The sequence below is a fragment of the Triturus cristatus genome, chromosome 6 (genome assembly GCF_964204655.1).
Source record: "Triturus cristatus chromosome 6, aTriCri1.1, whole genome shotgun sequence".
Classification (NCBI taxonomy): Eukaryota; Metazoa; Chordata; class Amphibia; order Caudata; family Salamandridae; genus Triturus; species Triturus cristatus.
In genome coordinates, this window is record NC_140589.1 from 1,835,001,415 (window position 1) to 1,835,017,169 (window position 15,755).

Here is a 15,755-nt window from a genome sequence, read left to right on the forward strand (position 1 = left end):
AAAGTTCTCAACAGAGGTTTAGGCTTTGTCCCGACTAATGTAGGTGACCTATTTAAACTTAGATGTGAAGTAGCCCAATTCTTTAGAAAAATACGTTTACATTTCTTTTTCAAGTCCAAAGAAACAGAAATTTCTAGTACATCTACTGATGGGAATTTAAGAAACACAGGTCTCATGCCACCCTCCATTTTTAATCCCCTTGCCCATTTGATACCAGATCAAGTCGGGGTTTTTGAACAAGCAGTAACCCATGATATCATGGCAATTTGTGCCAAAAAGGACAATGTCTATCAGAATCTACCTATGGTTGAGAAACAAGCTTTAAAAACTTTGGCTAACGATGAGAAGATAATAATTAAACCCGCAGATAAAGGTGGAGCAATTGTTATTCTGGATATAGATGTATATCGTACAGAATGTTTGAGGCAGTTGAATGACATCAAGGCATATCTTGCCCTAAGAGAAGACCCCACTCCGAGACTAACCATTGAGATTCAAAGTCTCGTAGATGAGGCGAAGAGTGCGGGCTGGATAACATCACAAGAAGCTGATTTTCTAGTAACCAAACATCCAATCATTCGTACTTTTACGTGCTTCCTAAAATACATAAGATCACAAGGCCACCCCCTGGACGGCCAATTATTTCAGGCATTGGGTTTTTGTTAGAACCTCTATCGACCTTTGTCGATTTCTTTTTACGACCCTTGGTCAAAGAAATGCCTACCTATCTTCAGGATACGAAGGATGTTCTGAGATTACTACCAGACATCGATTTCGACATTGATACTGACCTTTTGGTCAGTTTCGATGTTGAATCTCTCTATACCTGTATTCCGCAGGAGGAGACATTGGAAGCCATACGAGGTCTTCTAGATGCCAGGGACATGGACACCATAACGCCAGTACACTTCATAATGGAGTGTGCCAGTTGGCCATGATGAAAAAAAATTCAGATTTGAAGAAACTTTATATCTCCAAACCTCAGGAACATCTATGGGCAGTATTTTTGCGCCCAGTCTGGCCCATCTCTATGTCCATCTCTTCGAACAAAACAGTGTACTCAACCACGACAACCCCTTACGTGACAGGATTTTGTTGTGGAAGAGATACATAGACGACATTTTTGTCGTCTGGCATGGAACCACTGCTACACTCTTGGAGTTCCATGCCTGGTTGAATACTAGAAACAGTTTTTTGAGATTCACTGTTGAACATGACAAAAGGAGACTCCCCTTTTTGGATATTGTGATATGTCCTATGCAGGGTAAACTCGGGAGCGAGTTGTACAAGAAACCTATGGCCAAAAATTCGCTATTGAACTTTGATAGTTATCATCCGAGGTCTCTCCGTGAGAATTTGCCCGTCGGGCAGTTTCTGCGTATACGGAGAAATTGTTCGGACAGAGAAACTTTTGAGCATCATGCTAAAATATTATCGCAACCGCTATATGACAGACGATACCCTAAACATCTGGTGAGACGGGCTTGGAAGAGAGCCTCTAACAATAATCGAGATGCTCTCTTAAACCCCCTATACTGAAACCTCCGCTCTCAAGAATAACCTTTGTCAACACTTTTAGTACTCTATCCAATAATGTGCAAAAAATCGTGCGTACACACTGGCGAATTCTTAACGTAGGCAATTCAAATATTCCTACTCCACTCTTTTCATTTAAAAGAGGAACCAGTCTATGGGATAGTCTAGTACATACCAGACCCAAGAACTGCAAAGGGACTACAATGAGTACATTATGGGATCTCCCTCCAGTATAGGGACATTTTCAATGTGGCTCTTGTACAGCATGTCCTCAAACTCAAAATACCAAAACAGTGGATATTGGGACGGGCACACCATGGGTCCTTAAGAAACACACAAACTGTAATACTGAAAGAGTTATCTACCTCATTACGCGCCCGTGTTCCCTGCGTTATGTTGGTATGACGATATGAAAAGTGAAAGTCCTTATTAACAAACACAAAAGTACCATCAGATGAAATAAAATGGCAACTAGACTCACAAATAATTTCGTGACATCTAAACATAAGCCTGAGGACTTACGTTGGATAGTTTTAGAACACCCTTTTATTCCTCCACACATTGTTGATGTAAAAAAAAATTCTGTTCAAGAAAGAACAAAAATGGGTGTTCAAACTTCAAAGTGACCGTGTTGGACTGAATGATGATATACCTTGGGTGAAATTATAACCTAGTCCCATACCTGCATGATTCAGTCACCAAATATAAGGTTGTCTTACAATTCAGCCTTTTCGATGTGCCTTAGAATATCCAGGCAATGTGCCCTACATTATGAGAAGAATCCCTTACACCTAGTCTCTCTTTTCTGGATATTTTGGCATAATAACTATGTTTGTACGTTCTCACAGACCAACAGTACACTGCATGATAAATGTGCCCCTGATTTCAAATTGATTTTGTGAAGATGATATGATTCCCATGATTTTTCTCCACTTACTTACTAAGTGTCATTTATTGCGTTACTGTATACAAAAAGAAAGTTTATTAAATTCTATCAATCTACATGTGAGATAAACTTTCATACGAGTCACTATAGACTACACGCAAGCATTCCATTGCGTAATTGAACTACAATTCCCATTACGTGACGCATTTCACGTGACACCGTGTGTTGACGTCATAACAAAACGCCGGCCGAAGGCGTCTTCCAAACACAACGCGGGCGTTAATTTAGAAGGAGTAAACAGGGAAGGGAGCATTTAAGACCTGCTCCCTCTCTGCCGGACATCTCCCCTTCCTGCTTAGATCCAGAGAGGGGTACCGACGGAGAGGTAAGCTATGGGGTCTCCTCGATTCGTTTGTGGTAAATGTAATGCTCTGGGTCATCCCTGTGTTCTGTCTAGAAGTGAGGGACGTCTTAGAATAGTTTGACCACGATGGGTATATGTTCTTACAAACAAATTTGTTACAATACTAGTACGTTTAAAAAAGTTAAAATCTGGGGTATTCTCATTTTTGACCATGGTAAACTGAAATGCTCTGAATCGCCGTCGCATTTAGTTTGGCACTGGGGGACTCTTAGCAAAGTTCGATCATGATGGGAACATGTCATTCTAAACAAATTAGCTAAAACGCTAGTGCATCTTTTATTTGTTTTGTCGACGGCCACTGTTTGACCTCCTCCAGGATCTTAACCAACCGTTCCTAATGCTTAGGACATATTTCCCGTCCCTTGAAACAAATAGAAACTGAAATACATTTGTTTTAGTTCAGTAGGCATCTATGTAGATCGATGCCCATTTGTTCTAATTCCCAGTTATGTTTAATACATCAGAGAGCCTTCTTAGAATCACTCCAAGATGGGTATAAGGACTCCTGTTTCTTTTTCGCCATGGTTTTTTAACAATGTGACTTAGTGATAACAAAAATATATATAGTGGACATTTACCATGATCTGATAATGTTTATTCTGATCCTGGTTGTTTGTCACTTCTTTTATACATAGAGCGGTGCCTCACGTCCTGAGCGGATGCCAGGTGAGATGAGGTGCGCACCCGCACAAAGCCGGGTAAGTGCATTAAATAATAAAAAAAAAATTGTAATACACCAAGTGGTGTTTTGATACAGTCACAGTATCACATTCTAAATTGTCAAACCCATTGTTACAATGACTATAAATGAATGTTTCTAGAATTATATACTAGGTTTTATGTGAGTCTTTCTATCTTTTATTAGGTATTTTTCAAGTGCCACTGTCTGTATTCTTCCATTGCGGATTTACAGAAGTGAGCAGGTTGTATTGTTACCAACCATATTTTATAATTTTTGTTTTGTGATTTTGCACTGAAACACCAAAACCTTTTGCAGTAGCTAAAACAATTCAGAGGACCTGACGAAGGCCTGGATTCTAATATCCAAGGGCTGAAACATGTAGACCTATCCATCTTACAGTTATTTGTTTAAACTGTATATGCACTGTTTTTACATTGACACCAAGACAGCACCGAATAAAATTGTATTGTGTCTTGATAGTCAATTTTAAATCAATTTTTCACATATTTTCACCAGCACTGCAACCATCCCCCTATAAAACAGCTATTTTGCTTTATCGTATGTGAGAAGCATTGTCACCAATCTCTGTTGAACCATAACTCTCAATATTCTCATGAGAGCTAGGTTCACTAAGAGTTCCCAGATGATGAAGCAAGCCACTTCGGTGGGTGATGGGATCTCATCCTTTTCTTCATAAGACTTCACATCTTGCTTAGTCGTTGTTCTTTTGGGTTGTATTCAAGTCCAGACCTGCAGTTTTTCTTGTATTTTGTATTTGGGTGGGGATTCAAAACTGCTTAGGTCTTTAAAAATAATCCCTAGGACCCTCCTCTTTTTTGAAGAATTTTGTTATGAAAGCCATCAACCGCCAGCTTATAGAATACCTAGAAGGAAACAACCTGCTCGACACCTCCCAATCAAGCTTTCGGCCTAATCACAGCACAGAGACAACCTTGATCGTAGCAACGGATGACATCAGAATCCTCCTCGACCTAGGCGGATAAGCTGCCCTCATACTCCTCGACCTCTCGGCAGCCTTCAACACCATCTCCCACCACACCCTCTTCATCAGACTCCACCACATAGGCATCCACAGCAAGGCACTTGACTGGTTCTCCTCCTTCCTCTATGGCCGAAAACAAAGGATTCACCTACCACCCTTCTCCTCCACACCCAAAGACATCATATGCGGCATCCCCCAGGGCTTCTCCCTCAGCACCACCCTCTTCAACACCTACATGGCACCTCTGGCGATCATCGCCCGCACCCATGGACTCAACATCATCTCCTACACCAACGACACCCAGCTCATCCTTTCCCTCATAGAAGACGCAGACACCACAAGAATCAATTTCCAAACCACCATGACCGACATCACCACCTGGATGAGGACCAACTGCCTAATACTCAACTCGGATAAAACAGAGGTCATCATCTTCAGCAACAAGCCCTTGCTCTGGGACGATACATGGGGGTCCCCTGCCCTTGGCCCTACCCCTCCCCTACTAACCACGTTTGCAACCTCAGAATCATCCCGGACACCCACATCTACATGAAGCAACAGATCAACGCCATCTCCTCTGCCTGCTTTCACACCCTCTGCATGCTCTGCAAGATCGTCCGATGGATGCCCGTCTCAACCAGGAAGATAGTCAACCAGGCCCTCATCTCTAGCTGAATCAACTACAGCAATGCACTCTATGCTGTAACCACCAAGCAGCTCCTGAATGGGTTCCAAACCACCCAGAACTTGGTGGCAAGACTCATCCTTGACCTTCCCAGAAGAGTCAGCATAACCCTGCAACTCAGGGCCATCCACTGGCTCCCAACACAGAAAAGATGACCAGAGAGCTCCGATCCTCCACCCTCGCCTTGGCCGGCATCCATCGCAGCCACTGCAGAGTTCGCTCCTTCTCCTATCTCGCCGCAAAGTCCTGGAATGAGCTTCCCCTCCACCTGCGCACCTCCCCATCTCTGAAGGACTTCAGAAAACAGCCCAAGACTTGGCTTTTTAACCACCATCTCTCCGACTGAGGTTCACACAACCACCTAGTGCCTGGAAACCCCTGGGGTGACAAGCTGCGCTCTACAAGACCCACTGATTGGTTGATGGCTTCAAACGCCCTTAGACATCTAACCACACACAGCTTACCATTATTGGGAAAGGACGTATAAGACACAGATCTAGAATTAGTCCTTGTATGTTTCAAAATAGAGAAAGAAACTTCATCTGGAGAAAATACTCTACCTGTGAGATCAACAGTACAAATATCTAAAACTCTCCTACATGAAATCAAATACAGGAGCATAGTGAGTTTGGCAGACAGTTGTTTTTGTGATAAATCTTTATTGTATGACCATCTCTCCAAAAATCTAAGAACCACCACTCACTTCCCACACGCCTGTGTGCCTTGGTTGGGGAGGATTAATTAATCTACTAATTCTCTTAAGTTTACCAACAAATGGATGTTCCTCAATTGGCATACCTTCCAGTGGGAGATGCTCTGCCAATAAGACTGAGCGAAAATTGTTTACTGATCCGGAAGCAAGACCGGAAGCTGCCAACTGAGACTAAACAATTCAATACTGAATGTAAGTTGGATCCCAAGGGATCAACACATCGTTTGTCACACCAGTTAACCCATCTCTATGCTCAAGCATATTAGTTATGGGTATTGGCTAACCAGGCTTGTGGGATATAAAAGGTAGCCTGCTGCGAAATTCCTGGCACGCTCCAACTTTCCCCAAAATCCTTCAAGCCAAGAGAGCAAGTTGCTCTGTGAGGATCAACGGGTGAGATTATCCTGTTGGGTCCGGCAGAAGGTTCCGAAGTGCTGGCAGTTTCACTAGGCTATTGCGCAACAATCCGGAGTGCGCTTCTGCTGCTGCTGTATAACTTCCTAAATTGAACCGTCCTCAACCTTCTCAATTATGGGAGGGGAAGAAGGTGCTGCCTCTCGCATCCCCCTCGTTCTTGGGGGGCATAGCCTCTCTCAGAGCCTTGAAAATGCCCACGGCCTGGCTATCAACCCCTGATCAACCCGGCCCTGCCAAAAAGGACTTGGTGCAACACCTTTGTAAGCAAAAGTTGTGCTTTATCTAGAGAACTGTAGGTGGAAACAAACTTATTTAAGTCCTTGACTGAGGGACCATCAAGGAGGAGCCCTTCTGCAATCGGATTACGCCAACACCACCTCAAATCATCTGTGCAAGTAAAAGTTTCAACAGCACTCCGAAAAACAAAATAGCTAAGATTTGTGGCTTAAGTGGCCAGATGTTCTGCCTTTGGTCAATTTGAGCCATTCCTAACCAAAAGACCAATCTAAGCCCCTAGGAAATGTTAATGGATTGAACCATGGTCCTCCCTTCCATCCCTCCAATGTCTCCAGCTTTGCTTGATCTACAACTGAATATTGAGTTGACCCTGCAATATTACAAATAACTGATTTGTAGCCTTAATAGCTTACGCCCAAGCTGCACTGCTCACGTGTCCGAAGCAAGCCCGCATGACCTAGTGACTGCATTCATGTGCGGTTCATCAATGAAGGCTTCTCCTCAGCTGCTCCGGCGAGGTCCCTACCAGATCCCACTCACCATGACCACTGTGAAGAGCCAAAGACTGCCTGTATGGGTTCACGCATCACACTACAAGACGACCACTGAACCGACAGACTCTGGACCTGCCAATCAAGCAACCCTTGAATATTTTCTTACCAGCCATGTAGGTCCTATGCCTGTGACACAAACTACTACTGCCTCAACTCATTGCTATACACTTGCTCCACCACCTAGAGGAACTCCTGTTGATGCTGCTCAGGTGTACCAATCTCATAGCAGTGCAGCCCATGTGCCTCCCAGCTACCTGACGAGATGTGTTTGGCAGACCCTTTTTCACGGCAAGCCTATCTGGTTCGCTCATTGTTTGCTGTGTCTGGAGAGGGAGGGCAAAGAAGTGCTGCCTAGATCCAAGATAAGCCCTTCATCTATGCACTTTCCTAGAATTCCTGGAGCAATGCAAACACAATATAAATCTTTCTCCATACTGGATGTGTACCAATTTGCCTACTGTCTCTAATGGGGGGAGTACTCATGGTATTAACCCTTTTTTTTATTTTCATAAAGAAGAGTAATGCCACAAACAACACGCACATAGGCATTTAATCTCCAAATGTGATAATATCACCACCCTCCTTCTACTCTCAGGCAATAAGCTGCCCTTGCCGCATCAACAGATTGTACCCACTTCAGTTCATCTTGCTGGGACTGCCCATGGATTTGCTTGTGAAATTGGGATCGGCATTGTGTCTTTATGGGGTAGAGTGAATCTAATATCTCTCTTCCATTATACCCGACTTTGTTGCTCACCATTCTGAACTTCCTTCTGGGTACTTGTTTCGCCCACAGCGGCACAACTAACAAATCTAGTACTTTATTTGTCTTTATAAATAGTGTTGAGGCGCGGCTGCCCTGAGACTGCTGTCGCTCTTGTAATCTTACCTATATTGTACCTGCCCTCAGCCAATCTGCAATGAAACCCCCTCCCTTGGTAAAGGGACAATTCAGAGACCTGCCCAGGGTTTGGCTGTCATGTTTCCTATAATTGTAATGGAACTGTACCTTTATAAGATATGTCACATTGCTAGAACCATGGAGGAGGTAGAGAACTCAGCTGCTATTGCCTAAGGTTTAATTCACAGTCAGTTATAAGCCAAATGATCTGTGGTGTTACAGAATAGAATAGTTCTTGATTTTGTCCTGGCTGCTAAGGTTGGAGTCTGTGCAGTCATAGGTGCAGAATGCTGCACTTTTATTCCGAAAGTCTCTTTAGGCATACACAAACAGATTGGTCACATGAAAGTGTTTTGGGGATTGGGAATTAAGGTTTTGGAGTTTGTGTTGATAATTTTTATTGTTCTCCTACTGACGTGCATCCTTGTTAAAGTCTGCATTTCATCCATCTCAAATCTTACTAAATGCAAGAATAATGGCCCAACTTATCCAGTGAAAACTCAGGACTATAATAGTTATGAGGATTGGAAAACTGATTATGGCCATTTGTACATTTATGAAAATTATATCAATCTGGAATAGATTGATGAACTCTGAAATGTCTTAAGTTCACAAATAAATAGTGCAAGTATGAGGAAATGCATATACTAATTAGTGTAAGTCTAACCATTGTAGCTATTTTATCTTACTCATGCTAACCCTGCTTAACGGAAGGGTCTGTCTATGACGTTTCTAGCCTCTCTTTCACATATTGGCTCTGGTGACAAGAAGGTGGAGCTTGCTCAGCCAAAAAAGTTTACCTTAATGTTACTTTTGAAGGCCTTTTTCCCTTTCTCATGATCTAAAATTCGAGCACCTGTGTACTGCCTTTGTATTACAGCGTCACGTGATTCTCATTGAAAGCCTGTTTGCTACACATTTGTGCCTTGCCTTTACCTAGAAACGTTCTTATTTTACGGTTGCTGGGGGACCACTAATCAGTCAGTTCTTCTATTGTTAATAAACCTATTCAGGCTTTGATTAGCATGTGTGCAGATTTTTCTTAACAGGGGTCTCATAGCGGAAAACAGGCCATGCTAAGCTGATGAAGTGACATGTGCTGGCCTTAAACCTACAACGGCTTTTGTAGGTAGAGTATTGCTCTAAGTTCAGGTAATCATAATCGGTTACAGGCCACCTAGGAAGAGGTGCCACTATGCAGACATACATGCCGGCCTCACATCTGCAGTAACTTCACATTCTCAAGTACACAGTTTGAGAACATAGGGCTTGATGAACTAACATTAGGAATACCGATTTCCTAATTGCGATTCTCTCCGAAACGCAATAGGAAATTGGTAATCCTAATGTATGAAACTCTTTTCAGTTTCATTTGCGATTCCCAGTGTGTCACACATAGACCTACCTCAAGGATAATAATGAGGTAGGTCGTAATTTGCAACCCATTAGGAATTGCAGCTATCATAGGGATGGTGGCCTGCTGAGGTCAGCAGACCACCTTGTCTGTGATTGCTTTTTGATAAAGCAATCTTTATTTTAAAAAATGCATTCCATTTTCCTTAATGGAAAACAGGATGCATTTAAAAAGAAAAAATGAAACTTTGTACTTTCATTTTTTAAGAGTAGGCAGTGGTCCATGGGACCACTGCCCGCTCCTAAAAAATATTTGTCTTTACACTCTGCAAAGGGGAAGGGGTCCTTAAGGGACCCTTCCACTTTGCGAATGCGTTACCACCAGTTTTAAACTGGTGAAAAAGTATTACTGTTTGTGACTGGAATTCGGTCGCAAAACAGTAATACTATACCATACCGATTTGGCATTTGGAAGGAACTCCCTAAACATGCCCCTTTCAAGGACCGAATTCCGAATGTACAATGCGATTCGGTAACAAGGTACCGAATTGTATTTTGGGTTTTGTACATTTAAAAAAGCATTTTTCCAGTATCAAACGGGCCGAATCTGCAAACAGGGTCCTTTGCGACCGGAAAAATGCTTTGTGCATCTGTCCCTTAGTATCTTTGCGTCTGGCTGGGCAGAGATGCAACATCTCCAGTCTTGTTCCGTCCTGGCTGGACTGAGTATCACATGGAGTTAGAGGGCGAGCTGAATCTTGGGCTGTGTTGTTTCACAGCTCGTTTTAAGTGATCCAGGTAATCTACCTCCTTCTCAGCAGTGCTCAGCAGCATAGAACTTCTCCCTAGTATTGGGCGTGGAAACAGCAAAGTATCTGGTCCTTGGTGCTTTATTTTCAGATAGCACAGATGTACTATTTGAAAATAAAGCACTAACCCAAAAGAAATATCAGGTTAAATTAATTCACTTCACACCCTGCAGGCGCATAAAACAGGTGCTCGGCTCTGCGCTGTACCAGAAAAGCCCATTGTGATATGGCCCCAGCTGAGAACAAATAATATGCAGTGCCCAGCCAGATTTGACCTAAAGCTTTTTAAAATTCAAATAAGATCTCCAAGAGAGAACATAAAGGGATATGGAAGAAATTCAAGACTAATAACAAGGTAAGGTACTCAACAGCTGATAATAGACTGCACGTTAGGCGAAATTCAGAGTTATTTATTAAAATCTAAGATCAAGGTTTTCTCCACTTTCCATTCGGTTTTTAAATCCCATGATTGGAGAGTTACAAGGACTTCCCAGCATTTCTTTTAAAATGCCTTGCTCCATCATCATCTCAATGACAAGAGGCATTCCCTCCTCTGCTTCACGACTAAGCTTGTACCGAGGAGTATGAGGAAATACTGCATTAGGTTTTAACATGATCTGCACTGGCTCTGCACTGTTTATTAATTCAATTTGTTTCCTGTAAAATCCCAAACCTCCTCTTTCACTGTGTGTCTTAAGTCAGGAGACCACTCCTTTTTTATGAGAACTGAGAACTAATTCTGTCTTGACTCTTGTGATTTTAACTTAACATCTATATCTTCATCCTGTGTTTGAATTGCCACACCATCCGGTGTACAATAAATTACACAATTAATTTTTCTCAAATGGCCACCACCCAACAAATTTTCTGGGCTGATCTTTTTCTATCAATCCAAATTTCCAAATTTATTGTCATGTTAAATTCAAAATTCATCAACAAAATACAAAAGTGGAACCATTCCCATAAAATAATCATCAGCATATATTATCAAGTTAAATATAGTGAGAAATAAAATATTGACAGTATTCGAATCAGCAATATTCTTCTAATAATAACTCAAATTTCAAGCTTACAGATGAAGAGAATAAAAAAGCTACTTTTCCTGTTACAAACTCTAGGATCTAATGGAATCTAAAATCTTCTGGCACATCGACCCATGCAGACTTGGTGAATTTAACCACTGCTAAGACCACAACCGCCCTTGTGTCACTTTTACATATCCTTAATGAATTAAAAACGATGAGTTAGACCTAAAGCCCGACACATTGGAGCAATCCACCTAAACCTCAGTCTGGAATATGCCTTACCGAAAAATAGGAAGTGCTCCTTCGACTCATCCATAGAACAACAGCCCAGGCAAAGATATGACTGTCGGTCGACAAGACTCATCGAGAGGTGTAGGTAGCCAATGGGACAATACCACAACAAAACAGCAGATAAAGGGAACATGCCCAGGGCGGGTCGATATGAACCAGAACATACCCAAGTTCATAAACAGAAATATAAGTGAGGCTTTGGTCCTGCTACTTGTAGAGTCAGAGCACTCACAAAGTGTAATAAAATGTTCCCAGTATATCCGCTTGACAACGCCTTTAGCATTGGTGTTAATGGCAGTGGGACACTATATGGGCTGCCCAGCCCTAGGCTGTTAGGGGTCTGTTTACAGTACATCAAAGGATTTCATGTTAATCTTTTAAGGCAATGACCTGGCTTAGGGCTTCTCTATAGGCCTCTATTGAACATACCCGAACCCAGTACAATAAGGGTAACAATCCTGCCTCTTCCATAATTGGCTGTAGGGTGAGGTCCAGTCTGAGCGGCAGGAGTGGAATCCCGTGCCCCAGGTAGGCAACAGCCCGTATAAAGTTGTTTACACCCACATCAAGAAGCGAGCAGTTGGCGTGACTCCACAACTCTGTGCCATATAATGCGGCACTCTTTCCGTTGTAAATCTGTATCATAGGGGAGATCGGGTAGGATGGAGTTCTTTTTGCAAACCTGAAGATGGCAAATGCTCAATGGTTGGTAAATGAGCGGCTCGTTTGGATTTAGGGTCCCCAGGAGTCCTTAATCGACAATCTGATCCCCAAATAGTCAAATTCTGATACTTCCTCAAGAAGAGCACCCTCTAATCCAAAAGTACCGCCCAACTGCTCCTTTTTTTAGAGTAAACCTTGAGTTTGGTCTTTAGAGCGGTTTATCTCTAGTCCATATGTGACACAAAAAAGTAAGAACCTATCCATAAGTGTCTGGAGGCCCATGCGTGTTTTGGAAAGCAGCAAAGTGTCATCAGCAAAAAATAAAGCCACCCACCTATTGTTGGTCAGGGATGGGGAGTCGTTAACACAATTTAATAAGTAGTCTGCACTGTTTATGAACAAGAGAAAAAGAGTAGGGGCCAAAACATAGCTTTGGCGTACATCTTTTGCCACATCTATCTTGTCCATCAGTTCCCCGTGTGGTCCCCACTGGATCCTAGCGTAGTTACACTCGTGCAATCACATCATTATATTCAGTAAGTTACCGAGAGGTTCATGTCGACTAACACCACCCACGATTTGGTCCTTGGGCCCAAATCAAATGCTGTTTGCAAATCTATGAAAGCAGCAAAGAGTGAACCGCCTCCAACATCTACCATCTTCCATTTAGCCATAAGGAACCTAAAGGCCTGGTCAATGGTTCCAATGTGTGGGCTAGAGCCTGCTTGGTGAGGCAGATGACATTGTTATCCTCTACCCAAGATGTTAAATGGCCCAAGACTTGCTTCCAGAACATTTTCTGCAGGTTGTCTAATAAGCTCATAGGGCGATAGTTGCTCAGGAGCTTACGGTACCTTTTTTGTGAACTGGGCCGATTTCTACACCTTTCAATGTATATGGAACCGGTGCGCCTACGGCTAATGTTTTAGAGACAATATCAATGTATGGTGCCCAGATTCAAGGGTTTGAGCAAAACATATCAGAGGGAATTTTATCTAGCCCGTGGGCCTTCCCCTGCCTTTGGGAGAAAATTGCAACCAAAGTTTCCTGAAGGGTAAAGCTAAGTGGTGGGATCTCAAGGTGGGGAACTGCTATGTGGCCCTCAAAAAAGGGTCTGTGCCTCACACACATTTTAAAAGTGCAAGTTTTGAAAATATGACAAGGCCTACTTAGGTCAAGCTTAAAACTACAGTATAATAAACTCAGTATAAAACGTTGCATTTGCATTTCCCTGTCATTAATTAAAGCACAAAAGTATCTAGTGTGGAATCTGCTCTCACAGCGACACATTTTAATGCAAATAATTTGCTTCACAGGGTCACAAAATTTACTTTAGGGTGAACCCTCTAACTGCTGTGCATTGCTGTTTAGGTCTGGGTGACCGCAAGCTTTAGCAGTTTACCAACGTTCAGTGAAAAACAAAAATAATTCCTAGATAAAAAAATAAATATCAATATATAAAGAAGCTCTGGGTGGCCTCTTTCGTCCATAGCTCAGTTAGAGTGACATGGAATTGTTGGTTGAAGCACCCAGGGCAGGTTACATATGTATAGTATGTTCAAGGGCTAGCCGCCTCCACTCACTGACTCTGTTGGTGGGGTTAGGCCCATGGTGCATCAGGTCAAAGAGGCAGTCATGTTGAGTGACTTCATTTTGCCTCCTTTAGGATGACTTTGTGTAGGCAAGAGGTTTCCCTCTACATCAATTTGTATCTGCCAGCACCACAGATTAGGCAGCCAAGAAGCTGAGAGTTGTTGTGTGGACTGTGGTGGTGAAGCTAGAGACATCAGGGTGGCAGCCGCACACCAAGAGTGCTTGCAGCATTAGGTACAGCCTCTGAGGCACACTGCAGCACTGGGTACCAGCCAAGCTGTACTTGCATCACTGTATATGATGCAGAAAACAAACTGCCTGTCACAGTGAAAATAGCTTTTAGGCCTTGTCACTGTAGGGAGATGGTAACACTAACTTGCTACATGTTCCACTTTTAAATACCATGCGCCCTACCCTGTATCGGACTAATATTTAAAAAGGGAGGTTTTTAGCTGTCAAAAAAGGGTTTATTTTGAGAGGTCACGGTGCATGTTTACACTACAACAGTCAGACACCACAGGCTGGGCCTAAAGCCCTGTTTGCATTAACACTGTAGTTGATGGTAAAATAGGGTCAGCCGTCCTTAGGTGGCATTTAACTTTCAAGCCCTAGGTACACCTTGTACCACATACTAGGAATGTATAGACAGTGGTGGCCGACACAGATAAAGAGTGGTGAGGCGAGGGGAGCGCGCAGCAGGGGCGGGGAATAATACAAAAATAAAATAAAAAACGTACCTGGCGCTGCCGGCTGCCTCATGCGCCTCTGCTTCCAGTTCCTGGTCCCAGCAGTCCCAGGGAGAGCATCACACACTCCCCATCCAATCCCCGACCTGCTCTCAAGCATGAGAGCAGTGAGGGGATTGCCTGAGAGGGATGGATTAACGCTCGCTCAGGCACATGTTGTCTGTACAATTTCTCCAACCTAGATGTGCAATACAGCTGGGTTGGGGAAACCTAAGTGCGCATGTCAGTTTGGCCAACGTAAGACGGCCAGCCAAACTGACATGTGCACTTAAAAGTGCACCTACCACTCCTCCTCCCTCCTCCCAAGGCCCGCCCCTACCTGCACGCACTGGCTCAGAGCCAGGAGCTGAACAATAACATGAGAGTAAAATATTGTCTTATTTTTCAGCTGCTGGCTCTGAGCCAATGGGGTAACGCTCCTCCACCATTGCAGAGGAGCTGCTGCGTATATGAAAGTTAAATATGCCAATTAGGAATATGCCAATTTAACCATGTTTACAGGGGGACCACAGGCGCTTTACTTAGTGGTAAATCGAACAGAGTTCTAAAGCAAGCAAAATATATGGTCCAATAAAGTGAAAATCCAGATTGACATACAGAAAATGCAGATGTTGTACAGTGTGCACATGCATGGGTGCATGCACAGTGTATCTATGTGAGCACGTGCCATAAAAGGGGCATAATTATCAATAGTGCGGTAGGTACAGTGGCACAGGTCTCAGAGTCAGGGGCCTGAGGGATCCACTTACCCCTCACTATTAGGACACTTTACTACTATCCAGCAGTGAGGGGGCAGTTTCCCCCCTTGCTACACTGCTGGGTATTAAAGGGCCAGACCTACAGATTTGTGTTAAGACTTGTTTAAACTTGTGCCCAGTTTACAATAATGGTATGGGCATTCTGTGTGTCTCGACATGAATCTCGGACCACTCTGTGGAACTCTTGTCCCCTGTGTCCAGTAGTGACCAGTGCTGCGTGGGATAATGCGATTTACAACACTTCAGTTGTTTCACATTTCCAAAACAATTGTTGGAGGGATCTAGTCGAAGGCTCCCAGGACCAGTCTGATCCAGCTGTGACTAAGAGTGCCTTGTAATGTGCAGGACCCTTCCCATCCTGATTCAGGGGTCATGTCCCCCAAGAGGAGCCGCGCCCAGACCACCCTTCATGCACGTCAGTGGGACTGCGACAACCCCCATTGGTGGGCAGGACATATTCCACCCGCACATGGTTGCCCA